The 27,438-nt window shown below is 40.4% G+C and overlaps 1 protein-coding gene and 1 long non-coding RNA gene across 3 annotated transcripts in view; both read left to right on the forward strand.

The window, feature by feature from the left end:
• Positions 1–10: 10 nt before the first annotated feature.
• Positions 11–7,225, forward strand: LOC148216693 (uncharacterized). Its single transcript, XR_015795065.1, has 3 exons — positions 11–838; positions 1,636–1,781; positions 5,406–7,225. It is a non-coding gene; the product is annotated as an uncharacterized LOC148216693 (long non-coding RNA).
• Positions 7,226–24,182: 16,957 nt separating this feature from the next.
• The window catches only part of RAD54L2 (RAD54 like 2), a 71,578-nt gene continuing 68,322 nt past the window's right edge, over positions 24,183–27,438 (forward strand). The window contains exon 1 of one of the 2 annotated variants that reach the window (XM_088134030.1): positions 24,183–24,356. The gene's annotated coding sequence lies outside the window, so the exon portion shown is untranslated. The remainder of the gene's footprint in view (positions 24,357–27,438) is intronic. The other variant, XM_088134028.1, reaches the window with a different exon arrangement.

Consider the following 27,438-nt stretch of genomic DNA (forward strand, 5'->3'; position numbering starts at 1 on the left):
AAACGTTTCCGTTTTCCTCCGCTGTAGGAGCTGCTGCCTTCCTCTACGCCGCGAGAAGAGCGCGAAATTGTTCTGTTAGAGAGCGTACGCTCTCCGTAGGTCCGCAGTCATAAGAACGGCCTGTTGTTAAAGTTTTCGATGGCACCAAAAATAATGTTCAAAACCACAAGGACTTAGATAGCCTGAAGAGTATTACTATAACGACAGTTCAAACTTTAGCAGAACATCGATCAAATCCAAGTTTGATGAGAACCTCAACCTGCAAAAAACGAAGCACAACTTTTCAGTTGGCAAACATCGGGCCGGCAGGGCACGTGACGCGAATCTGCTGCAGACATAAACTACTTCGTCTACATTTGCAGCCCTCAACATACGTAGAAGCAAAACTCATTGATCTCGATTGGATTGACTTCTTGGTAAAGGCTTCTGTCTTACATTAAGAAAGTGAATTCAGCTCTCTAAATGCTGCTTATGTAAATAAATTGCACCATCATGGCAGAAGAACAAAGGACGTGCAATGCTACTAAGGGTGAAAAACCCCTAAGGGAAGTAAGTCTCTAAAAGTGGCAGTGGAATAATGGCTGAATATTTAAAGAATAAACATGGAACCCATGAGGTGAAACAGAGTTCAGTATTATAAAGTAGCAGCTGAAATGCCTGATAAACTCTCTCTATGCTGCAACATTATGTTGCAGCTCACCATTTCTTCAGTTTCATAACCATTACAAATAGTTGTAGCAGTAACATTGTACTGTGTTATATTTGAAAGTCCTAGCACTCCAAAAGAAGGAGAGGTCAAAAAGGAATGAGGATTGCCATGCTTTCATCTTACAAATAGGTACAGTGCAGAGTTGTCCATTTATTTTCCTAGTGGACTTTTTAGCATTATTTCACAGAATCAATCGGGGTTTGTTGCTTCCTTTCACATGGTTGCTATGCAGTCTAATCTTCTCTCTTCTTGCATGGAAAAAGACCTTAGTGTTCACTGATGGTTAAATAGAACTTCTACTCTACGTAGGACTGAGCTGTAATAAAATCTTCCAAGCAGATGTGTATAAAAGTATATATCATTGTAAGAAACAAAGCCAACTTCCTTTAAAAGTGGAGTAATAAATGAAATGGCCAATGCATCTTCAGTGCCTTAGATCAAAGATTATATCACTTATGACCCTGGATAAGCCCTGATAGCTTCAGGTAAGCCTTTCTATCTCTCAGCTTCAGAACCACCATCACCCTCTTCCCTTATTACAATCCTGGGTTGCTTTAAACATTAGGTAGGTATGTTATATGAAACAAAAATTAAGAAATTGCTTACTTGTTTATATAGCATAGTACAGACTTCACTTATCTGTTGCCCAACCCCATATATTTAAGACTAACTTCTAATATCTCCAGTAGCACTATTGACCAGCCTCATGATATGACTGCTTTGAGGGATGTTTTAGGATAAAAGAATCTTAAATTTAGTTTCTTTTACAACATTTATATACCACCCCAGTCAATATAGATTTTGAATTATTCACAGAACTAAAACCATAAATTCCCATAAGTCCTAATAAAATATTAATGAGTAACAATAATGTTAATAACAGCAACAAAAAATAACCATTGATCACCCACAATTTCCTATTACAGGCCAGAGGCCCAACTGGAACAATATGGAACAATATCTTCAGGTCTTCCAGAAGGAGAGAATAGTAGGAATCAAGCATACCTCAAGGGAAGCTACTACTGTATAGAGTTCACTGTCTGGCCCAAGCCATCTTTTACTTCTTGTGTGGGTAAGACTTTTAGCATTACCTTCTCTGGATGATAGGCTTGTATAGGCAGAATCATTCTTGGCAAGATGGTCCCTGATACATCCCACTGCCATGCCATAAAGGGCTTTATAGGTGATAACCAGCACTTTGAATTGGGGCAACAGCTTACCAGTAATGAGTGTAAAAACTCCAGGATTAGCCTAACTCTGCTATAGCAGCTTTCTCCAGCTAGCTATCTAGCTGCTGCATTTTGCATCAACTGAAGCTTCTGAGTCCTCTTCAAAGATAGCCTCATGTATAGCACATTGTAATAGTCCAGAGGAATAGTTATCAAGGCATGAATTACTGTCATCAGAGTTTCCTGGCCCAGGTAGGGCTGTAATTGTGATACTAACTGAAAATGGGCAAAGTCTCCCCCCTGGCCACAGCTTCTACCTGTTGCTTGAGCAAGAGGACACCCAAGTCACAGACCAACTCCTTCGTGACCAATATTACGTAGGCAAGATGCTTATGGACGAGCAGCTACTCTATCTGGCTAGGGTTTAGTCTGAATCTGTATCTCTACATCCAATTTCTGATAGCACACAAGACACCAGTTCAAGACTTCCACAACATCTCCAGCCTGGCCTGGGGTGGCAATGTACAGCTGAGTATCATTGATATACCTTATCCCAAGCTAATGGTTGACCAACAATATCATATAGATGCTAAATTACATTAGAAGAGGATCAAACCCTGTGATTGAAGCAACCCAAGGGCTTAATCACTCTTCTCCCTTAACCACCAATTGGAATTTTCTATCCAGTGCCCCCAATCCCCAGCCCTTGCAGGAGCCCAGAAAGAATCAAGATGGACATGAATTTAATAGGTGGCAGACCTCATGCTACAAAGACCCTATCTAGTTCCACAAGAAACACAGTTTATAGTGTAACAAGTCACCTATCTCACCTCACTTGGCTCTGCCCAATTTGTGTCCAAACCTGAGCAAATACAAATGACTTTACAAATAAACATGCAAAATCATCCAGAAAGCCTGGAGGCATCTTTTGCCACCGTGAACAGAGCCAATAGGCAAAATCTGTGGATGCAATAAACATGAAGAACTGATGCTTCCCCACATTTATTACCTTGGTATAGGCTTGAACATGAGGATGTACCAGTGTTAATTTTTCCCACTTAAAAAGCTACGCTGCCTGTAATAAAATGTTCACTAGTTCACATTTTTCTCTGTCGGCCCTTTGAGTTACACCAGATCAGGAAACAGAAACTGCAAGGATCATCAGAATGCTACTTCATGGTTGTAGAGTATAATACCAGAATATTAAAAACCCGCCCTCTACCCTCTCTTCTAACAAGCAGAATCAAGGCAGGTGTCAGTCCTTCAAGGTACCTGAGGTCAGGAAGCAGACTCATGACAACTGTTGGAATTCTACTTTATTGTTGGAGGATATAAGAACAGAATTCTGAAAGTTTCTAATCCCTCTTATACCAAATAGAATCAAGACAAGGTTATCTTTTTTTAAAATTGCTTTCAAAATATTAACAGAAAAAGAAAAGGCACAAGCACAAAAATAATTATGATAGAAATACATACATTGTCAAAGAAAAAAAATACATACCGAGTGCTTTAAAAAAAAAGGTAAGAAAAAAAATTACAATAGAAAGAGAAAAAAAGAAACAATATACTATATAATTATACCAATAAACTGTTACAATTCTATATATACTTATCTAATACAAATATTAAACTAGTATATATTTCTAATACGCTAATATAACATGCTTTTTTTTAACCTACTGTGTTTTGTATAAATGAGTCCCATATTTCATTATACTTGTCCATACAAAGTCCACATTTAGAGGCAATCCACTCATAGGTGGCCAGTGTAATCAGGTCTTCAATCCATTGAGTGAATGGGGCCATACATTTATCTTTCCATATCCATATCAATATCAGTCTTTTGGCCATAGGGCACAGAGAATCCAATTACATTGTCCAGCTGTCAAATTCCATGTACTAAGTATGTAATTCAAGAGAATATTGTCCTCTGAAAATTTTAGGTTTGTTGCACAGTCATATTTATATACTCCACTCAAAAAAGAAGATAGGTTATCTTATATTTCTTTCTCATCCCCTCTTCCATCCCTGGGCTAAGTTGATTTTTACTTAAAAGTTCTGCATTCCGTCTTCAGGGTTATCTCTGTATTCTTGTACATCAGGGTAATTTTGAGTTTCTTTCCCACAGTTTCCCTTTTAGCAGGACCAAACTGTCATTTTTCCTTAATGGTTCCTCCATTCCTTTGTCTGGGTTATGTCCACACACCTCTATAATCTCTAAGCAGTTCTAGAAGCACTTTCTCAGTTGGTTCTAAACCTTTATCAGAATCGCTGCCAACAGCAAGATGCAAGAAATCTCAGTGTTTCTATCCCACCTGGTATCTTAGACATTTTAAATCAGTAAGAATAACAAGGAACAATAGAAATGTGCCTTTTGATCAAAATGGCACTTATCTCCACTGTAAACAAAAATAATAGAAGGGGATAAATTATGAGTGAAAGAATTAAAGGATGAGTGGAAAAAATGGGTGATCAGTTTTCCAGGAGTAGAAAGGGGGATACCTTCATTTTTATGAATTTATACATTTATTAATGTTAATCCATAACTCAGTTTCTTAAGAATCCTAGATAAAAGTTACATATACAAACACATACAAAACTCCTGGAAGATATTTGAAGGGTCTTCTACAATGAGGCAGCTTCCAGTACTTCCAAACATTTCCTATTCCCTGTTGTGCTTTTCAGTTGTATGCAAAATGATTTCCAAATCAAACCAAGTTAGTTGACATTTAACAAGCCTTTGAGTCCTCTATATGGCAATAAGAAAATAGAGAACAGAGTAGACGTTCTCCTCTGTCCCCATTTTCCATTCTATCAGGTGTGAATAACAGGTAATTCCTCCATCATTTAGTCCATTAAATGACATTTCACTGCATTATTGCTTGTATTGTTTTTAAAAGTTTAGTTAGCTACCTTGATTGAGCAGAAAAACAAGGTATACATTTAATTAATGTGCAGGAAGAAGGGTGAACGTTTATTTGCTTTAGAATTGAAGAATTCATGCAAACTTGAAAAAAACAGTACAGCTTGACTACAGCAATGTCCTAGAGTTTCAAATATAATTTAATCTTTTAAAATGTCCTAGAACTTCAAATATATTTCATCTTTCTTTGTTCTAATATTTGTGTATTTTTACTTGCTTTATTTAAAGTAGATAAATTAATTCTTCAACTCAGTCTTCAGTACTCTCATCTACACAGCCCAGTTCATTTGGAACTATGCTATCGTTCCCAAAGTTCAAGTCTACTGAAAGATTAATAATTATCACCATATATCACTAAAGTCCTTAGTGATATATGGTGATAATTATTAATCTTTCAGTAGACTTGAACTTTGGGAACGATAAATGTTAAATGGCCAAGATTCCAAGTGTCTATTTTTTTTTTTTTTTACAAAATGATTATCTTCCCATTCCAATTTCTGCAAAAAAAAAGTCATTAGATGCATGATAAAATAGAAAGTCTGATTAAAAACATACAGAATATGTGCTTTAAAAATATCTCATCATACTTCTATCTACTTCCTAGGTATTTTCTAAGTCGGCTTTTCTTGGGATTTTTAGTTATCCAGCTTGTGCAAGTACACCATAGCAAGAATCTAAGAATTGCATTACATAAGAAAAGTGGATGCAGAAGCACTTTTAAATATTGTACATCAAGGAATATCTGCTACATATATGTTTTATTAATATTACAAAAACACAGAAGATTGTTCAATCCTATATGACCACTGTAATTGCTTATTCACTTCTGATGTATTAATTCAATTTCTGATTTATTACAGAAATATAAAATGAATAAGAAGTGAATATACCGTGAATAAGAAGTTACAGAAAGTATTCTGTAACTTATTCCCTTTACATTCACTTCTCATTCACTTTACATTTCTGTAATAAATCAGAAATGCAAAATTTAGAAAGCAAAATTCAATTTTGCTGGTTAGAACAATTTCTCAGGATGGTAGATTTCATTTGCTTTTGGAACAGAGTGGCTTTTTAGGAGTTGCTGGCTTTTCTTTTAAGCATATACCTAAAAAAAAATAAGTTATGTAGATTTGTGTGAAGGAATGTAGGCCTGGCCTTGGGAATTTGCAAGGAATGAACAAATCATTACAGGAAGGGGGGCTTTGCAGACGTCCCAAGAAAGAGGAATATGTAAGAAAGAAACTCAGAATGACCCCATCTTGATTTTGTTTAGTATAAAATTGGACAGCAAGAAACTCTGACAGGATTTTAAGGCTCTGTCATTCTACCTTACAACAATCAAGAGAATTCCTGGAATCCTTATCCTGCCAGTTTCATGCCTGTGCCTACGTAGCTTGAAGGGCTGACAACCTGACAATTTGGCATGAAAATACATCATGGAGGTATATTCAAGAAGTAGACAATACTGGGTAAAATTCCTTATGAATGTTATACTAAATAGTAAATCCAGATTAACTTTGAAATGTGTGAAAGTTTTATAGGACTATTTGCAGAATATTTCACAGAATAAATTCTGTTTACCTTTACAAAAGCATGCGATGATTCATGTTGAGGATTCTGGCTCAGCAATGACTGGATGGTCCAAGTGTTTTCTTCAGGTGGTAAATGAATTTGCTTCATTTGATGAATCTTCTGGTTCAACCACCTTTTCTTCTTTAACAGTGTGTTTTATCACCAGATTCCATTGTGATGTCATAAACCAGACAGGTATTCCCTTGAAAGCATTTTTCTCTTTATTGGCCCTAGACAAGTAGTGTGTAATAAATAAAAACAAAGTGATATGGTATGGGGTGGGGATTATATATCACAGTGGATGTATTGGTGCAGAAGGAGTTCTTAAAAGGTTAGGTTGTGTGGAAATGAGATTTACGGTATTTTTCAGTTGTATTTACTGAAGAATTTATTCTGCATTTTCTCACTAGCACTGCAAAAACTAAGTTCTATTCAACAGTAACTTTTTTTTTATTATTGTTCCATTGTTATAAACATGCCTGACTAGCAATGGAGAGAAAAAGTTTTTGTCCTTGCTTTTCTTATTTATTTATTAAGTCTTAAGCTTTACTAGAATTATATCACAGTTTTTGATTAGTTGTTTGCATGAGTGAGCAAACCAGTATAGCAAGTGGGTGTTTTTCATAGGAGATTGTTTAAGAAGAAAAAGGATGAGGAAGAGAATGGAAGAATCAAGGAGATGGAGATGAAGACTGCTTACTGATCTCTCTTATTGGCTGTTCCTGACTGCTGTTGATTGCCCATTGTGTGTGATTGGAGCATTGGTTACTGCTGACCTAGTTGGAGCAGTTTCAGGGAACATAAGAAGAAGCCAGAATCTGAGAATAGGGAGAATAAATAGAGTAAGAGAGGTTTTTTGGGGGTGGGGGTGGCAAGAGGAGAATGCAGGGAGATTCTAAGCAACATGGACAGTGAAGGAAGTTTTGTGAAGATCTCTAAAATATACGCAATGTTCATCCCTCTGCCTGAAGAGAGCCCAAATTATACCTGTTAGAAGTCCAAGCTGATATTATTGAACAAGATTAAAGGGTTTGAGGAGAAAATTTCTACACTGCAACACAACAGGGACAGTGAGAAGTTCCTAAGTAGGACAGGGAAGAAAGTGAACACATAAGGACAGAAATGGAAGCATGTGTCCCAGAGAAGGATCAGGAGGTACCCAGGATCAATGGAATTTAGCAACTGGTATCAGGCTCTTGCTCTAGAAAACAGTCCATGGCTATCTGAGCAATTCTCACCAAACCTGGCTTCACAGAACAGGGTGGAAGACACTCTATTTATGGCTGCCCAATTCAAACAATTGGGACTCTGGGTGTCATACAATCAATAAAGAACAAAAAAAGTAAATAGCAACAAACCCTATACAATTAAAAACAGCAATATAAATTAAAAGGAGATCAGAACCCAAATTTACCGTACACTCCTCCAGGCAAAAACTCCAGTCAACTTGGCCCCAATGCCCAAGGAAACAACCAAGTTTTTAGTGCTGTTTTGAAGGCCAGCAAATTGGAGCCAACCATATATTGGAGGGAAGATTGCTCCAGAGGTAGGCACTGCAACAGACAAAGCACAGTTGCTGGGACCCACCACATAATGTTGCTTCAAGGAAGGGACCTGAAGCATGTCCATCCTGCTAGAGTGTGTGGGATAGGCAGATACTGTTGGGGACAGGGGTCCTGCAAATAATCTGGCCTTGTGTCATGTACGGTTTTATAGGTGATAACCAGCATCTTAAATTTCACTTTGAAGCCTGTTGGGAGCTAGTGCAGCTCATGGAGTAGTGGTGTTATGTGGGCGTACTGAGGTGTGCCCATAACTACCTGTGCCATTGCATTCTGGACCAATTGTAGCTTCCAAATGATCTTCAAGGGCAGCCCCATGTTGCAGTAGTCCATCCAGGAGATGACTGAGATGACTGATGGCAAGCAGAGCCTCTTGATCCAGAACAGAGGCAATTGGCAAACAAGACAAAGTTGTGCAAAGGCCTCCTGGCCACAGCTGCTACCTGTTTTTCTTGCAGGAGCTATGAGTCGAGGAGAACCCCAAATTGCATACTGGTTCTGAGTGGGGAAGTGCCACCACCAACCAGAACCAAAGATGGAAAATCTCTCCCCACCCCCAGGACCTGGTAGGCCCAAAACTCACAGCCATTCGGTCTTGTTGGGGTTGAATTGAAGCCTGTTCTTCTCTGTCCAGATCCCCACAGGCTCCAGACATGGGGACTGAATCTTGACAACACCACTTAGTCAGCCAGGGCCAGAGATATACACCTGAGTATCATCAGTGTACTCATGCAGATGATATTGCACCCATACTGACAGATGCCTTCCTCCAATGGCTTCATGTAGAACTGAAAGCAAGTGGGGAGAAGATAGAGACCTGAGACAGCCTGCAAACCGTGCGCCTACACTGCTTCCCCCCGACACTCCCTGACCCTGACTGGAACTGGCCCTGGAGGAAGGAGAAGAACCACTGTAACACCCTGCCTCCCAATTCCAACCCCCCAAGTCAGTCCAGAAGGATACCATGGTCGATGGTATCAAAAGGAGATTCAGGATGGATGAATTCCCCCCAATCTAAGCCTGCTACTCGGGCTCCCTTGGGTAAAAGAAACTCAAGAACCAGTCTGAGGAAGAAGAAGTACATTGTAGTTAGGAGTGATTCCCTGCTTCAAAGAACAGAGGCTGCAGTGTGCAGGCCAGATATACATTGTAGACTGTGGTGTCATTCAGAATGTGACAGGCAGGCTGCAAAAACTCTTCAGAGACAGTGATAACTATCTCTGCCAGAAAAGATCTTTAATGGATCTCCAGAGATTATGAGCTGGGGTGAAACAAAAAAGAAACTGAACGCACAAGTCGTGTTTTCACTCTTCAAACAGAGGGTCCCAGCGCAAGAAGAAAGAACAGGATCTTGGAAGCAAACAACTATGTAGAATTTGCTACCAAGAAAGGTTCCCAGACTAGATTGCACTACCTTTATGAAAGACTTCTGACAAGATAGAGTGTACATCTCGTGAAGGGTGTGTTTGGCAAACGTCTCACCAATCTCATCAGTGGGGTATTTAATTAAAGCAAAAGGGGAAGTGAAGCAAAATCCTAGAACCAAGGGACTGGGGCCAACAATGCAAGAGACAAAGGGAGAAGCATGAGGAAAGAGAAGGGACAGAAAAGTGTTTTGATTTGTATATGTGTGGTGCGTGTTAACTATTTCCAAAACAAAGTGTTCATTCTTCAACTGGAATCACCCAGTGCAACAAGTAACACTCATTATAATGCTGTTAAATACTTTAAGTCCTTTTCTATTTCACATAACTTGGCATTTAAGGAATGTAGACCCTGTGGCTCTCCAGGTATAATTAAATATCAGCTGTCTATGGTTCTTTTGTAGCTGAGATTTAGACTGTACAATAAGAATGTTTAAAAAGTGTGGCTAAAAATTGCATAATGAATTACTTTATACATTTGTAACCTATTTTTCAGGATAAAATCTTTCCAGAGTAGCTGACAAGGCATTATATCATTTTCATTATATCAAGGAAATCCTACTGTGCCTCAGTTAGTTTCTCTGCTATATTGTACGTGTGTGCCTAGAATGCTTCTGAGCAATTATCTACTGTTATGCCTACTTAAGCACAACTCTGTAACATCTGGTGTGATTTGCAGACAGGTGGTAGTTCTTCTCAAGGACATCCGCTGGTAGAGGAAATAGCTCCAACTTGTCACTTAGGCATATAAGAACATTTCAGAGTACTGTATCACTTCAAGGATGCTCTTTGAATCCCTCTACTCCTCCCTAGGGTCACACCCTGTGACCCACAGCTTCCCTTTTGACTTTTTTGGGGGGAAGATGGGCATTATCTTTTTTTTTTTTATTGCTGCTATCCTCCTTCCTGCCCAAAGGGTACTCAAGGCAGCCAACAATACAAATAACTCCTAAACTTTTAAAATGTCATAAAAACAGTTAACCTCATTGCTGAATTAACTCACTAAAAGGAGGCCTGGGGGAAAGGAAGGTCTTGATTTCTTGCTGAAAGTGGAAAGAGTGAGGGCTGAGCACAATTACTGAGGGAGGGCATTCATAGCTTAGAAGCAGCATTGAAAAAGACCTTCTCCTCTGCATCTAGCAAAAGGCCTAAATGTAAATACCTCTCCATAAAGGCCTCTTCTGTGGAGTTTAATATCCAGACTGGTTCATATGTCTTTGTATAGGTCATGAAAGTTTGTCTTAAATTGGCAAGCACTGCCAGTATTTTTCAACACAGGATAATATATTCCTAGTATCGTATCATTTAGAAGCCTAGCTGCTTCTCCTTACATTAATTGTAGCTTCCAAACAGTACTCAAGGATAGCCTGATGTAAGCTGTGTTGCAGTAGTTAAGTTAGGAAATAACTAAGGCATGAGTAACTGTTATAACCTGGGAGACAAAAGCCCTGACACACTTCCCCATAACAACTAAGAGTGAGAGGAATAGGAGGGAGAGAAAAAAGAATGTCACATTTACTAGTAATATCAATGTGTGTCAAAAAAGATTGTCACATTTAATTTAATATCAAAGCCACACACTTTAAAAAATTGCCTCAAATGTCAACAGTTTCTGTGAGTTGTATTTCCATTCAGGATAACATTGTCTAAATAAATTATCTCTGTTAAGGAAGATTACAGGAAGATCAAATATGAGCTGATGATTCAAAGCTGATTATGCTATCAGGATCATGCCCGTTTTACACAATAAGTATGTTTAGAAGCGTCCCTCCCCTTCTGATATTATTTTGGGAGCTCTCTCTTCTTAGAATAGGAGGAAGACAGTGTGTCTGCATAATAATGGCAGTGGTTTAGAGGGGGAAATGAAGGGGGAAATTCAGCTAGATTTTTCTTTGCTGCAGCTGATGGTCTCTTTGCGAGGAATACCTTTCATTGGAAAGCCAAACACTTATCAAGAGAAAGTGGCAGGATATAGACAACAGTGAGAGATGATTCCCATTCAAGTACTTTTATTACTACTTAATGACAGTAGCTTGAGCAAAAGGTTGGTTAAAACAGCAGTTTTCAACTGGGAGCCTATGGCCCCCTGGGGGCTCTAGGATATTTTAAGGGGGTCACAAGTGAAAAACATGTAACAGGGACCACGACACTTACTGAGGGAGTCATAGAAAAAAAAAGTGCGTTATACTGCAAATGCTGCCTTGTTGAAGCCAGAAAACGCACCACTGCTGTCCTATGTCCATTTACAGTAATGGGACCTGGACAGGGGAGCCACAGGAGAAAAACAAGATCAGAAGAGGACCACAAGCGAAAAAAGGTTGAGGAACACTGGGTTAAAGTATACTAGATGTTTTTAATTACTCTGCATTTCCATAGTGCAATATAACTTCATGCCAGGTGGGGGTGTGCAGACCAGACTTTAGTTCTTCAGCAGGTTGCTGAGAAATGTATGGATCTGAGAAAGAAAGTTTATTCTATGGTGGTTGATTTAGAGAAAGCATTATGCTAAAATGAAAAGGCTTGAAATATAGTACTTTTGCACAACTGTGAGGTTGAACATTGATTACTAAACATAGTAAGTATATGATTGATGTAAAGATGCATGAGAATAAATGGAGTATTTAGCAAATGATTCACTGTTGACCATGGAGTAAGAAAAGATGTTGATGTCTCCTTAGTTATTTAATGTATTTATGGATAGTGCAAACAATGCTTATGGTAATAGCAAAGGTATGTTGATTAGAAATATGAGTATCTGTGTATGTTTGTAGTTGATGCAGTGTTGTTGATTGAGAACCCAAATGATTTGTAGTTAATGTTAGATGGATTGTATGATGCAATATGGAGGCTGGATCTAAAAATTAATAAACTGTAGTTGTGTTTAACATGCAGAAAGGAGTGAATGATTGCAAATTATACATGAATTGTGAAAAATGTAGGCAAGTAGATGAATTTATGTATCTTGGCAGAATGTTTGCTAAAGATGGCACAATGGATGGAGAAATAGTAAGACATTTAACTTCTACAAAGGTAGAAGGAAGTATGCGGCAAAGAATGGATTTTTGTTGAAAGAAGTGAAAACTGTCTACGGGTGTTTCTGCCCACTTCATTATATGGAAATAAGATTTGAGTAATGCTAGGAGAAAATGCAAGTAAGTTGAATGCAGTGAAAATTAGGTACTTAAATAGTGTATATAGTAATATAAAGAGTGATAGGATGAAGACTGAATGGTTGATGAGTAATATGAATTGAATACCAAAGTGAATGAAGAAAGAATGAATGAGGACTGAATAGCAAAACATATATATGGATATGAAGAGTGAATGGGTCGAGAGGAAGAGTAGTTCAAGAAAGTTGTGGTTGGATGGAGTTGCTAAGATCCACAAAAGGAGAAGTGAGAAATTTAAAGAACAATAGGCAGTGTATGAGATGGTGAATGGATGTAATGGAAAGCAAGGGTGGTTTGCAAGGATAGACTGGTATGGAGTGAATAGTGTTGGGGTAAGCTGCATTTAATTTGATATATTTTTCATTTCTCTTATTTTCTGCCTTTAAATTCTTTTCATTATTATTTCTTGTTCCTTTCTGCACTCTGTTCAATGTTACCTGAAAATGAAGTGCAGTGAGTTTGTATGTATGTATGTATGTAAGCATTTCCTGGAGCTGAATATCCAATATAATTAAACTTTCTCAGTTGTTTGCATCATGTGATTCCCCTTGCCATTGTTAAGGGAAGTTTACTGGTCGTTAGTCGAGGCCCATCCCAATCCAAGCCATTCTGGGCTTGGTCCCTCCCAGTCCTGAGCCTCAGCAAAGTTAGGGACTGCCTCCAACTTCCTACGCCTGCCTACCTCCCCCCATCTCTGCCCTTTTGGCCGCCCTGCTGCCTGCCTTGTGGACAGCAAGCAGCCCCAGAACTGTGAAGCTCTGGGGCTGCAAGAAGCCCCTGAGCTGCAGCACAGTGCAAAGCCGCAGCTGCCCCAGCCCACCCCAGCAAGCGCTAGCAAGCTGCAGTGGCTGGGAAGCGCCAGCAAGCATTCGGTCGCCCAGCTGCCTTTGCTATCTCCTTTTCGGACCCAGCTTCTCCTGCAGACATTTCCTCTACGTGGCTCCCTGAGCCTTTGGAGAGCTGTGCTCTCTTCACAGTTGCCTTCTCTTTCCAAAGACTCTGCAGAGAGAGTGCAGCTTTCCGAAGGCTGAGGGAGCCACGTGGAGGAAACATTTGCAGGAGAAGCTGGGTCTGAAAAGGAGACAGCAAAGGCAGCTGGGCAAATGAATGTTTGCTGGCGCTTCTCGGCTGTTGTGGTTGGGCGCAAAAGGTGAAAGGTCAGTGCAAGGAACTGAGAGAGAAGGCAGCTGGGCAAACATGCTTGCTGATGCCTAGTGGCATTTCTCAGCCACTGTGGCTTGCTGGCTCTTGCTGGGGTGGGCTGGGGCAGCTGAGGCTTCCATGAACAACTGTGGCTTCATGCTGCACTGTGGCTCAGGGGCTGCTTGCCACCCCACAAGGCAGGGTGCAGAGGGCCAAAAAGGCATGGATGGGGGGAGATAGGGGGTGGGGGAGTTGAAGCACCCCTGCGGTCATAAGTGCAAGCAGGCTGCCAAGTGCCCAAAATTTGATCGTGTGACTGCGGGGATGCTGCAATGGCCATAACTTTGGGCATCAATCATAAGTAACTTTTTTCAGCATGTTTGTAGCTTCAAACGGTTGCTGAACGAATAGTCATAAGTCGAGGACTACCTCTATGGACAATTTTTAAAAATTCAGTACAATTACTGATTATGAACGGCTGCGTTCATAATCAGGACTTACTGATTGTCCAGTTCTGTTGAATATTTGAAATAAACTTATTTTCTGTATTCTCCATGACAGGCAATTGCTTAACTGCTTATTCCCAACATGAATATATAATCACTGTAGAGGTGATTAAGACCCAGTCTTACTGTATCTAGTTATTTGGGCTGACTTTGAGCCAGTTACTCCTAAGGACATGGAGAAAGTCCTTAGGGTGTTGAATTCTGCCACCTAGGTCTTAGATCCATGCCCCTCCTGGTTGGTCAAGGCCTTCTGGGAGGTGACATGTAGCTGAGTCCAGACAATTTTCATCCAGTCTCCAGCCTTCTCTTTTGGGAAAGGTTGTTGAGAAGGTGGTAAGCTTGCAGCTTCAAAAGGCTCTGGAGGAAGCAGATTATCTGGATCCATTGCACTCATGTTTTAGGCCTTATTACAGTACCAAGACAGCATTGACCATGCTTGTAGAAGATCTGGTTTGGGACAGGGATAGTGTATTCATCCTGGCTCTCCTTGCTCTCTCAGTGGTTTTTGATACCATTGATCATGGTATCCTTCTGGAATGATTGAAGGAGTTGGAAGGCACAGTTCTATAGTGGTTCTCCTCCTTCCTCTGAGGCCAGTTCCAGTTGGCATTAGTGAGAGGAGGGAGGTCCAGCTCTAGGCCTCTGCTCTGCAGGATGCCAAAGGGGTCGACTCTCTCCCCATTCCTATTTAACATCTACATCAAACTGCTGGACAAATACATCTACCTCAATGGGGTTAAGTATCATCAGTATGTTGCTGATACTCAGTTATACCACTCTGCTCTTCCCCAATGCCTGGAGGCTGTGAGGTCTGGATGAGGAAGCAGCACCTTCAACTCAACCCCACCAAGGCCACGTTTTAGGGCCCTCCCTTATCTAGCGATCTTCCATAATTAACTCTGGATGGGGTAATACCCCCCCAGAGAGAATTGGTATGCAATGTGAGTCTTTTTGGACTCACAGCTCCTGCTGAAGGAGCAGGAGGTAGCTGTAGCCAGGAGGGCCTTTGCACAAATCCATCTTGTGTGCCAGCTGCACGCATTCCTGGGTTGGAAAGCACTGCTCAGATTGCTCATGTCCTAATCGCCTCCTGGTCCAGAATGCAGTGATATGTTCCGTATTGTGCATGCCATGATATGCCCTTATAACACTGCTGTGGGAGCTGCACAATTTGATACTTTCTACTTTAACAGGGGTTGCAGAATCCATGACAAGGACAGAAGGAAAGCAGATTAGGATAATAACAATTAGGATGCTTTTAATTTAAAAGCAAGTTCAAGTAATAAGAATAAAAGGTTTTAGAAAAGGAATGGAAAGCAATAAAACAATGAAATTATGTAATAAAAACAATTGTAACAGTCAACCTATTTGCAGCGTATACATATGGAAACCAAAGAAAACAAACAAACAAACAAAAAGGACTCAGTGAATGAAAATGAAAATGAAAATGAAAAAAATAATACCTTAGTCATGGAATAATGACCATTATGTGAAAAATACAGATGAATTAATATATGTATCCTGCTCAATTAACATGCATTATGCCTCTCCCATTTCAATAGCACTGAAAGTGAGTCTGCCACACTCAGATCTCCACTTGATCTGAATCTGCTGTATACTTTAAATAACTACTTAGTTCATACATGACACTTAGGATGAATGGATCCTTCCCCCACTGCTTGTTAATACTTACTTAGTGGATCTGTACAAGTTCTCCAATCCAACTTACCTTGGCCCAATGATCTAATGCCTATGGCTGCTTTTTCTGCTTTCCGTGGCCACGCTATGCCCTTGCTTCTTGGCAAATTCCCTGGTGTTCTGTTCCTGGATCCCAGTGCTGGCACTGATATGGTGCATCCTGTCCCAAGATTGCTGTAGGCATGTCAGGCAATTTCAGGGCCATGTTGAATGACATGCACCATACAGCTGTGCAAGTCTTTAAAAAAAAGTGCTTGCAGTCTGTGCAAGCAGATTACCGAACATCTCTCTCCAAATCATGTAATGTTTCAGAACCTGTTCCCAGCTATCTCCATGTACATGTGCATGCACCATCACAATCACTTTATTCCACTTATGGAGATAGTTAGGAACAGCTTTTGAAATTGCTGCATGTCATGCAAATTACATTGTTCTAACTATTTGAAAAGAGTTCTTATCAAAAGTTTTGCACATTGCTAATGCATACACTTCCCATGATCTTGGTTGCCTTCCTATAAGTTATTAGCATCAGCCACCTCAATGGGCCACAGGCCTCAGAAATGCTTCACAAACGTAGGGCCACAAAAATCGGCCACTAGGGTATGCTTCAGTGATTCTGTAACCGTACTAACCACTCCCTTTTTGACAAAATGATACCACTGAGACAAAAAAACAAGTCTGTGTGACAAACTTCTATTTTTTTGTTATGGCACACTCTAAAGCATTTGAAGAATTGAACCCATGCTGAGAGTTCTGAATAGAAGGAATTCATCTTTTGTTTTCCAAAAAAGTCTCTTCTATGTAACCTTTCTATACAACAGCATGCCTGTGAAACTAAATAGTACTATTTCTTGCTTGCAACATTTGGCTTGATTAGACAAAGGAGCACACAGTCTTCCCAAACAGGCTGGCTTTCAGTTAACCTCTATATTTTGTAGAACTATGCAGATAATGCTAGGAAGAAAGAAAGGGCAAGAAAGGCCTGCATAACAACATTAGGTGGGAGGCTCAGATGTCCTCTAACCATGCTGTCTGCAGTGAATGTCTGAAGGCAGTGTTCCTCAACCTTGGCAGCTTGAAGATGTGTAGACTTTAAGCTGCCAAGGTTGAGGAATACTGTCTGAAGGTATTATTCAAGCACGTAATACATAACTAGTTAAACTAACCTGACTGTATTGATTCCATTCAGAATTCCCTGTGTAAAGATTGCCTTCTCTTGTTTGTCTTGTGCTTTCCTTTTCCTAATAATCTCTATTTTATATCTAGATATTCGGTTTTATTGATTTAAAAAGACAACTTTTTTCTCTGTTTGTGGATCCTGTGGTACTGATTGGTTTTCTAAGGAGTTTTTGGAGAGGAAATGACAGAAGTGTGCTATTGGAGGAAGACCAAGAAGGAACTCAACCGAGCACATGAGACCCCCATATTATAGTTATTATGGCAATAGGAACAGGAAAGCCTAAGTATTTTTCCATTCTGATTGTGTCTGTAAATAGCTAACAGTCAGCAGCCTGCTAGGGAGGAATGGATCACAAGAATATTTACAGGGCTCTTATGAGAAATAGTCTAGGCACCTGATGGATAAAATCACTTGGATCTGCTCTGAGTTAGACTCCGACTGGGCAAGTCCTGTTGAGTTGGCCAATGCACAGTCTTGTTACCTGGGAAATGTTTGACTCTATAATGCCTGAAGAAGTGGAAAGGATCCTCAGGTTTGTTAGTCTGATTTAGATCCATGTCCTTCCTGGTTGATTAAAGGAGGTGAAATGTGTTTGGATCCGTACAGTGGTAAATTCATCCTTGAGAGAGAAGGTGGTTCCACCTGCCTTGAAGCATTGCTCTACACAATTTTCATCCAGTCACCAATCTTCCCTTTTACGTAAGGTTGTTGTACAGAGCCACAGAGATGACCTTCAAGAAGCTACGCAGTGATGACGGTTGCATAAACAAAGCATGCTTTAAGCCCAAGAAACAGAGAAAGTGTTAAGAAAGAAGCTCATACTGGCTCTCCTGTAATTCACTAGAGTATAAGAGGAAGGAAAGGGAAAACTCAGTCAGGCTTTCAAGATTCTGTTATTATAGTCTATATCAATAAAGTATAGTTTCCTGACCTGGCCTACCTCAAAGGCTGGCAGTTGTCAAGAAGGTGGTTGGACTAGAGCTACAAAGAGTTCTGGAAGAAACAGATTATCTGGACCTGGGTTTCAAGCTGGGACATAATACAGAGACAGCACTGATCACACTTAGAATCGTAGAATCATAGGGTTGGAAGGGACCTTGGAGGTTTTTCAGTCCAACACGTTGCTCAGAGCAGGAATCCTCAGACCATCCCAGACAAATGGCTGCCCAAACTTTGTTTGAAAACCTGGAGTGATAGGGCACCAACAACTCCAGGAGCCAGGTTGTTCCATGGTTAGGAAATTCCTCCTCCTTTCAAGTTTGGATCTCTTTATATAAAGCTTCCACCCACTGGGTCTTGTCCTACCCTTGAGAACTATGGAGGATGAATCCACACATTCTTCTCTGTGACAGCTTTTCAAACTGTTGTCATGTGTCTTCCCAGCTTCCACTTGTTTAGGCTAAGCATAATCAATTCTTTTAACTGTTGTTCATAGGATTTTGCCTCCAAGCCCCTCACCATCTTTGTTGCTCTTCTCTGCACTCATTCCATTATTTATTTATTACATTTGTATAGCTGCCTACCTCACATAGTGATTCTGGGCAGCATACATAATAAAATAATCAAAATACATAAAAAACCATTAAAAACAACCAATTTAAATTAAAAAGATAAAATAAAAAAATGGTGGAAAAGCATACAAAAGAGTACAGTTCCTCACCAGCCTTCTTGTTTTGTGTAGTCTGACCTGTGCATCATAGAGCAGAACTATCACTTCCTGTGTTCTCAGCATTATACCTCCACTGATGCAGCCTAAGATTGCATTGGCTCTTCTGGCAGCTGCAGCACACTGCTGGCTCATGCTTAATTGTGATTTATCAGGACCAGATCCTCTCACAAGTACTATTGCCAAGCCAAGTACTGCCTATCTTGTGCCTGTGTACCTGGTTTTATTATCTAAGTGTATAACCTTACATTTCTCACCACTGAACAACATTTTGTTGGATAGGACCCAATATTTAAGTCTGTCAAAAGCCTTTTGAACTTTGAACCTGTCTTCTGAGATGTTAGCAAATCCCACTTCCTCCAGCTTTGTGCTGTCTACAAATTTGATGAACATCCCTTCTATTCCTTTCACTTAGTCATTTATAAAAAATGTTGAAGTGCACTGGGCCCAGGACAGAACTAGTATACCTCACTGCACATGTCCCTCTGTGAAGATACAGATCCATTAAGGATCACATGCAAGGTATACTGTAAAGTTCCATCTTCTGTACCATAGTAAATGGGCTTTGCCACAAAGCTTGCAGTTTACATTCCTGACTAGATAACAAAAGCAACACCTTGTTTCCTATTTATTTCTACCTGGCCTTAATATTGTGTCAGTGTTTTTGTATATCTTGCACAACCTTTAGGGTTGTTGTTGTTGTTGTTTGGGGGGTACCATGTGACTGAATTTCTGTGATTTCGCTTTTAAAAGTTAGTCAACTATGTTCTTTGGACCTGTAACTTCATTTGTGAAGCCTCTCCATCACATCCAATATCTCTGTTGGTTTTCTTCCATATAACATCTTAAAAAGCCTGTGGAAGCCTGTGGAACTTCTCTATATGCCAAAAATATACAGTATAGGGAAGCCAGACATCTCAATGCTTAGGGTTATCCCGTACATATTTCTTTAACAGTTTTTTCAAAGTCTGGTTAAGACACTCCATTAGTCCATCCATTGGAGGATGATACAGACCAGCTCTAATTCCAGATGTGCCCAAATACTGCATACAAAATGCTTCAGTAGTGGAGACTGAATGTTTGGAGCATGATCTGTCCAAATCTCATTAGGTATGCCCTCTCTACTAAATATCTGAATTGATTCCGTTGCAATTATGATGGTTGTTATCGTGTGCAAGAGGGTATCTAGTGGCACAGTTACCTAAAACCAGAATACTGTATACTGGTTCTTTTTAGCTGACTTTGATAAGGGTCCAGCTACATCCATGGCAATTTTGGAAAATGGGACAGGAGCAATGGATTTTTTCCCCATGGGAGCATTGTCCTGTTTCCCTTTGGGTTTTACATCCTGGCACTCTAGGCAGGATTGACAATGAACTTCCTTATCCTTAGTTATTCTGCCTAAAGGAATCTGTTTCTGCCAGCCCTTTGACAATTTCTAAGTTTCATCAAAATTTTCTTCTTGTGCTACATAGTCTGACTAAGAATTTTTATGGGTGAGTTTGAATAAGTCTGCTTTGAAACTCTGTGGAGCTCACTACTTGCTTCACTTTTTCTCCACTGCCAGGGTCTCCTTTAACTCTGTAAGGTTTCTCATAAAAGCAGGGTCATCTTTACTGCCTCCGTGCAGCTTGCTAAGGAAGGGCCTTTTTGTTAAAGATGGCTTATATCCACATCCCATTTCCACTGTAAAGGCTGGATAGTACTTTTATCTACCCACCTAAAATCTTTTTCTTTATATGGCTACTTGACAGGATCAATGACATCCAAGTGGGAGGGTAAAATTGAGGATAGCTCTTCCGTTATCCTTTCTTCCACTTCCTTTTGTTACTTTTTAACTCTGGTAGTGACACTAGCTACTTCTTTCTCCTACTGATGTTGCAGTGCAATATCTCCAGCTACCAGGTACTCACATATTAGCAGGTCAGTATCAGTAATTACTTTGCATGGCAGCTTTTTCACAATACTAACAGTAACTTTCTGTTACTGACTCTAGATCTACATCTAAGCTTCAATCAATGGGACTTTTTTAGTCTGCCCAAGATGGTAGTGATGGCCTTTAGACACACATTATGAATGTTTCTGTCTAGGTGAGGCCTTCTGCTTCCTGACTATTGATTTCAGGCCCAAGTAAGGCCCAAGAAAGAATGGACAGCATATTTGGCTTCTAACCTCACTGTAAAAGCCTGAAAAGCTTACACTAGTCCTTCAGCTGGAGATTTAAGTGAGTATGACAATCTGAAAGAAGTGATTTTGCACCTGTGTGATGTGCAAATTGATGCATACTATTCGTACTTCTTCTGGGAATTATTCTAGAGTTTTGATATTTTTGAGGCATAGCCCAATATCTTGTTTTATCCCATATATAACAGACATTTTTGTCCTCTTCTGCATTTTCTTTCCTTTGTATGATACAACCCAATATCCATAGTGGCAGAAAATATGCTTCTTTTGCTTTGTCTGGGGCTTCCTTTCCCTCTTTTTCCTCTGGTAAGCCTCCATTTGCCTCCTGAGTCTTTGTGTTTTTCCTTGCAGTTATAACTTGTGCTCTGGGAGTTTTACTAAAACAAGAAAGTCCATGGCATCTCTCCTCTGCTCTTTGAGCTGCTAAATAATCCTCTGGAGGTTCTATCACCCTTCTTCCCATGTCAGGATGGTGTTCCTGAACCCAGAAACTCATTGAATTTGGTAGGATATGCAATAGCTGTTCACGGACGATTTCTTTTACTATTGTATACTGATTTTGGCATTTGGCTAAAGCCATTTTATTCCTAGATCCAGTAACCTGGCCTACAGTTCTCTAATGTTTTCTTGTAGATCAAAAGCATATTCTCAATATGTTAACATCACACAGGTGCAAAATCACTTCTTTCAGATTGTCATACTCGCTTAAATCTCCAGCTGAAGGACTAGTGTAAGCTTTTCAGGCTTTTACAGTGAGGTTAGAAGCCAAATATGCTGTCCATTCTTTCTTGGGCCTTTGATACACCACTGCAGCTGTCTCAAATATTGCCAAGAAAACCTCATTTCCCTCTCCCAGTTTAGGAATTTTAAGCTAGCAGGGTCTCTAGAAACAGGGCCAGTGGCTGAGGACACTCTAGTTCCATCTCCCCTGCCCCCTGCTTATTGCTTTGAATAGGACTGACTATTGTTTTTCCTCTTTCTCTTCCTGCTTTCAAGCCAATCCCTGCACTCTAAATTCCTTTGTTTTATTTCTTCCTCCAGATTATGCCTAGAAAAATCCCTTTTCTTAAGTAGCTGCCTAAACACATAATGGGACATTTTTATTCAATCTCTCCCTCGATCTGATAGAGATGGGGGTGCAATTTGAGGATCATCTAATCTCCCTTCCCCATTTGCTGTGGAAAGTGGTTTGGCAAACTTGAGTTTAACACCAGGGTGTGCAACTGGGGCTGTCTGTGTCTCACATTTGCTGTGGTAAGGGTATCCTCCCTTTATTTATAACATACCTAGGAATACCATAATTTTGTTTTCCTGTATGCAAGACTAATTATGTATTAGATAGTTAAACAGGATTTTCCCTCTTCCCTTGTCTTCTTTCTTTGACCATAAAGGAATAGGAATGCTTCATGAGCCACTATTTCTGGGTTAACTCTTCTCTGCTTGACCCATGCTTAAGTTAGGCTTGTGGGTATCTACGTGTATAGCTTTGTCTGCATTCCCTTTCCCACTTAAAGTTAAGCAAGGATGTTAAGTACTCATGACTGGCAGTTTCTCAGGCTAGCAGAGCATTTTCTTCCTTGAACTTCCTTCAAAATATGATCCCATAATGGATGATCTCTTCATTTCTTTGTGGTCTTTGGTTCACTCTGGAATGTTTCAGTGGTCTTCTCCTGTCCACTCTGGAATACTTTGGTTCACTCTGGAGCAGACAAACTTTTGGCAGCTCCAAAACTCTCCAGTCCAACATGGTTCATCACCCATCTCATTTCATCAGCCTGTGTTAACCTTCTGTCTCCCTTTTGTGAGAACTGTTGTATGAAAGTGTAAAAATTCTTATTGCTTTCCTAGCTAGTTTATCAAAGAACTAGAACAGTGTATTTCTGGGTGATCATGTGATAGAATGGCACACAGTGTTCAGTTGCAGCATAATTTCAGTTATCAAGCATCATATTTCTTGTAATTAAAGAATTGTCTTTGAATAAAAATAACAGTGTTTATTGTATTATATTATTGCTTAACTTGAAGGGGGAGGAGTCCTGATTACAAAGATATAAGATATGAAGTACTGTAGTTCTACCTTTGGAGTCCCTATCTTTGGAGTTCTATCTTTAATTTTAGGTCTATCATTATAAAAACATTGTATTTATATCCACTTTACTGATTACTATATTTGGAATTTTCACGTTAATCAGGAACTGGGAATTGGGAATAAAGAACCAACTTCAGCCTCCACATAATACAGCTTGGCTGAAACCATACCTTTTTTTGGAGTAACAATAAACTCCTCAGTGGGAGAGTGGGGAAGGGCTTGGATGATCTGGGGAGGGATGAACATGGTTTCTTTTCTTTCTTATTTCTCTGCCATTCTCTTATGTCCCCACAGATTGCTGGAAAAGGAATAGGACACCCCTTGTCAAGAGATTTTAACTGATAAATTATAGAGAACTTCCTGCTCTCTCCTTCCATCTTTCTTCTGACAGGGTTTTAGTTTTTGCTTTCATACTTACAGATCATTTCTTTTTTCCTGGCTCCCCTTCTTCAGTTGCTCAAGCTATTTCCTTTCTGGGATCTTTTCACCACTGTGAAATTAGGCTGAAGGCTGTATGTAGTCCTCAATTGCAGGTTGCCCAACTTAATTTTTTTCCTCTCGTTCTTCTCTGAACTTTCAGTCAGTAATTCTGTACTGCAAACGTTCAGAAGTTCTTGGGGTTGCTCCGATGCTTTCTGTTACTTTGATATTTTAGTTGGCCTTCAGAACAGTATTTCTTTGTTTTTTCTATTTATATGCAAGCACTATATTGCATTCTGCTATTTTTTAGCAAATTGGAAAAAAAAAGAACCCGGGACTTAAACCATTGTTTTCTTATCGTAAGGACCACGTGGGCACCTGTCGTCGCCCCCCCCCCCGGCCCCTTGGTACAATAGCTGTGTGGAAGCTAGCTGACCTGAACAAGCAGACCGAGGTTGCTTGATTTGGCTTGCTAAGAGCTCTGTTAAGACAAGAAGATCGGCGCTGGGATTGAACATCCCCTGCTTCTTTCTAGGCCTGGACTGCCTCAGGTTCTGTTATAACCATTTTAGCAAAGAAGGGCCTTCTTTGTCCCTGATCGGTGCCTTTTGTAGGTCCTCACACCCTCCTTTTTCTCTTTTCGCCTCCTTTCTGTCTACTGTGCCAACCCCCGAGGGATGTGGGAACCTTTGTGCACTCTCGGAACCTTTGCTGCCGGTGCGCCTGTTGCTGCCCGGGGGATCCTCCTAGTGGCTCCGACTAAGGGGACGTTTTACCGTTGCGTACCCCAAGCGGAGGGATTGAGGAGCGACGAGGAGGAGGAGGCGGTGACGGTGACAACGACGAGAGTAAACGGGGGCCGGCGCGCACCAGGAGCGCGCGGAGTGCCTCAGCCCCCTCCCCAGCTCCCTCAGCGGCCTGGCCCGCAGCCCCACTAGGAGGTGAGAGCTGGACTCTGGCTGGAATCGCAAAGAGGGATGTATGAAAGGAGGAAGAGACCGCGCACCAATGGAGGCGCCGGGGGAGCGGATGGGCCCAGGGGTGGGAGGCAGAGAATCGGCACCCCTCCGCCCCCGCCTCCCCGTCGCAAAGCTAGGCTCGAGAGAAAGAAGGCCAGGCATCGCTGTCGCCCTGAGAATGCATGGCCGCTGCATTGCTTCAGCCGGGGTTTGGCGTGGGCACACGGGGACGGAAAGGCCGGCATGGGGAGGTGTAAGGAAGGGGATCAAGGCTCGAAATTTTCGGCGGGTGGGTGGGTGGAAGGAAGCTGGATAAATTAGTGTACGGGAAGAGTGTTTCCACTGAATAAAGAGGTGGAATTTCCTCTCTAACGTTTTGCTGCCTTGAAGATTGGGAGACTTTAGGGGTGCTGAGGGAAGACTCAGTAGATATGTACGGGAGCAAAGAATATGTATAAGATTATTGGCTAGATGCTGAGTGAGAATTTGTAGTCCCGAGGTATATGGCTATTGCTGCAAGGAGTACGGCGTCCTTGCATTGTATGGCTAGTTCAAAATACTATGAACTCTTTGGAAGATCTTTGGATTGTTTTACAAGAATAAAATGTTATAAAGTAAATTAAGAGACAAAAGTAGCTGGCAAGATTAATTTAGATATGCACTCTGGAAAGACTTGGGCATAATGATAAAACTTTAGATTTGGCTGTTTCCCATTTTAACCAGTTGTGAACAAAGTGTTTTGTTAACACTTTGAAAACTTCAAAGTGAGAGCACCTGATAATTGCTGTTTGATGTCTGTCCTATTTAACTTACCAAATGTGGCTTGTGGTGACTTGCTTAAATCATATATGCTTTTATTTTATTTGTTACTACCGAGTATTAAAGTGAAATAGATGCTGTTCAGAAGATTGAAGTTGCATTCATTTTGCCTCCAAGGGTTGCATCTGATACAGTGAGAGGATCAGAGTTTGAAAAACTAGAAAGTATGAGTTAGGATAGTCATGTCACATATTAAATGAAATTATTGTAGAAAAATGTGAAGATACATTGTATATTCAGCTGTGTCTATTGAAGGAACAGAATCTGTCAGGGGAATAGATTTCTGTTTTACTCCCAGTTCACTGGTGCATCTGTTCTGGAGGACTGGATAATTCTATGAGATAGATTTTTGGAGAACATGGTAGTACAAGAAGAGGAGACCATAATATATGGGGCTGTCCTTAAAAACTACTTAGAAGCTATAGCTGGTGCAGAATGTGGCAGCATGAGTACTTATAAGTGAGCCTTGATACACCCATTTGATACCTCTCTGAGCTGCACTGGTTGCCATTTGGCTTCTGAGTGCAATTCAAGGTGCTGATGATCTGTAAAGCCCTTCATGGTTTAGGACCTGGATATTTGTGAGACCACCTCTCCCCCATTATTCCTGCTAGTCCTATAAGAACTGACGGGGTATTGTCAATAAAGTAGTGTCATCAAAGGGGTCAAGGAGTAATGCCTCCTCTGTTGCTATGACTGCCCTTTGGGATAGCATGCCCCCCCCCCCCCCAGTCCATAGAGCCCTAATCCTGTTGGCTTTTAGGAAGGTCTTAAAAATATGGCTGTTCCTTCTGCCACTGGGCTGGGGTGATTTGTGAACCTACCAGGTATTATGTATTTGGAGATTTGCTTTCCCCTGGCATGGTGGATGGACTTAATTATAGTGGTGATAGGTGCACTATTGAAAGACCTGAAGGACCAGGTGGCAGACATATCATCCTGAAGAAAATCTATGTACGTGGTCATTAAGAGTCAACACTGACTTACTGACACATAATCACTCAGTCAAGCCATTCCCCTGGTATGGTTGTTTTATTATCTTGATTTTTTTTTTAATGTACTGTCTTGATTTTGTTTTAATCCTTTGTATTAGAGGCCTTGAATCACTTGGCAATTGGGTGGCACTTGAAATTGAATTAATTAATAATACATAAGGAATTAATGCCTTGATCAGGAAAGGAAGAGAACTGAAGGATAATGAATAGCATGATAGAAGGCAAAACTTGAAAAAGGAAGCAGAGATGAGTGATAGACAAACGTTTGTCCTGAGATTGATTGATTGATTGATTGATTGATTATGTGCCATCAAGTCCTTTTTGACTCCTAGTGACCACATAGATAGATTTTCTCTATGACTATCTATCCCTAACCTGTTCTTTCAGGACTCCCAAGGGTGCACTCATCACCACTGTGAGTCCATCCACCTTGCGGCTGACCACCTTTTCTTCTCTTTCCTTCTACCTTTCCCAGCATTAAACCTTCTCCAGAGGGTTGGGTCTTTGTATAATGTGTCTGAAGTAGGAAAATTTGAGCCTGGTAATTTGTGCCTCGAATGAGAACTCTGGACTGATTTGTCAAGAGATGTTTTATATTCTAGTGTTTTGGGGAAAAGGGAATTATAATTGCCTTGTGCTTCTTCCATATTTCAGTTTTATCTGAAATACAGTTTTTGCATCTCATATACAGACTTTTAGTACATTAATAGCTTTTGCATCTTTTTTATAATTTTCCTGGAGAGTGTGAAAATTCTAATTTTGGGCAAAACAGAGTTGTAGAGAATGGGAAACAGGAGAAGCTTCTGCTCTCTCTATCTTGTGCATCAGGAGCATATCAGAAATTACTCTCAGAAGTTTGAGTTTAGTAAGGCTTGGCATAGTTATAGAAACAGGACAGAACCAAAGAGGAATTATTCAGTCAAATAATAGTTCACACATTAAGCCAGAATGTATTGATTATGATGTGGGATTAGGATGGGATAAAATGAGGTTCACGTCTATCCTTAGCCATGGAAATTCAGTACAGTACATGACTTCATAACAGTCTGTCAGCCCAAATTTACTTACAGGATTGTGATTATAGAGAAAAAGTAAAGAAGGTACTGTTATAGCATCTTGAGCTCCTGGAGGAAAGACAAGATATCAGATACATACAGTAGCATATACTTTCATTTTTGTTGGTTATGGGCCAGTTGTTTCACTTCTGTTGGTTGAGTTTGAATTTTCCTAGGTCTTCTTCCACATGCTTC

Source organism: Python bivittatus, unplaced genomic scaffold (assembly GCF_059951505.1).
Source record: "Python bivittatus isolate LINGU-HERP-01145 unplaced genomic scaffold, Pbiv_v1 ctg000080_np1212, whole genome shotgun sequence".
In the NCBI taxonomy this organism is placed as follows: domain Eukaryota; kingdom Metazoa; phylum Chordata; class Lepidosauria; order Squamata; family Pythonidae; genus Python; species Python bivittatus.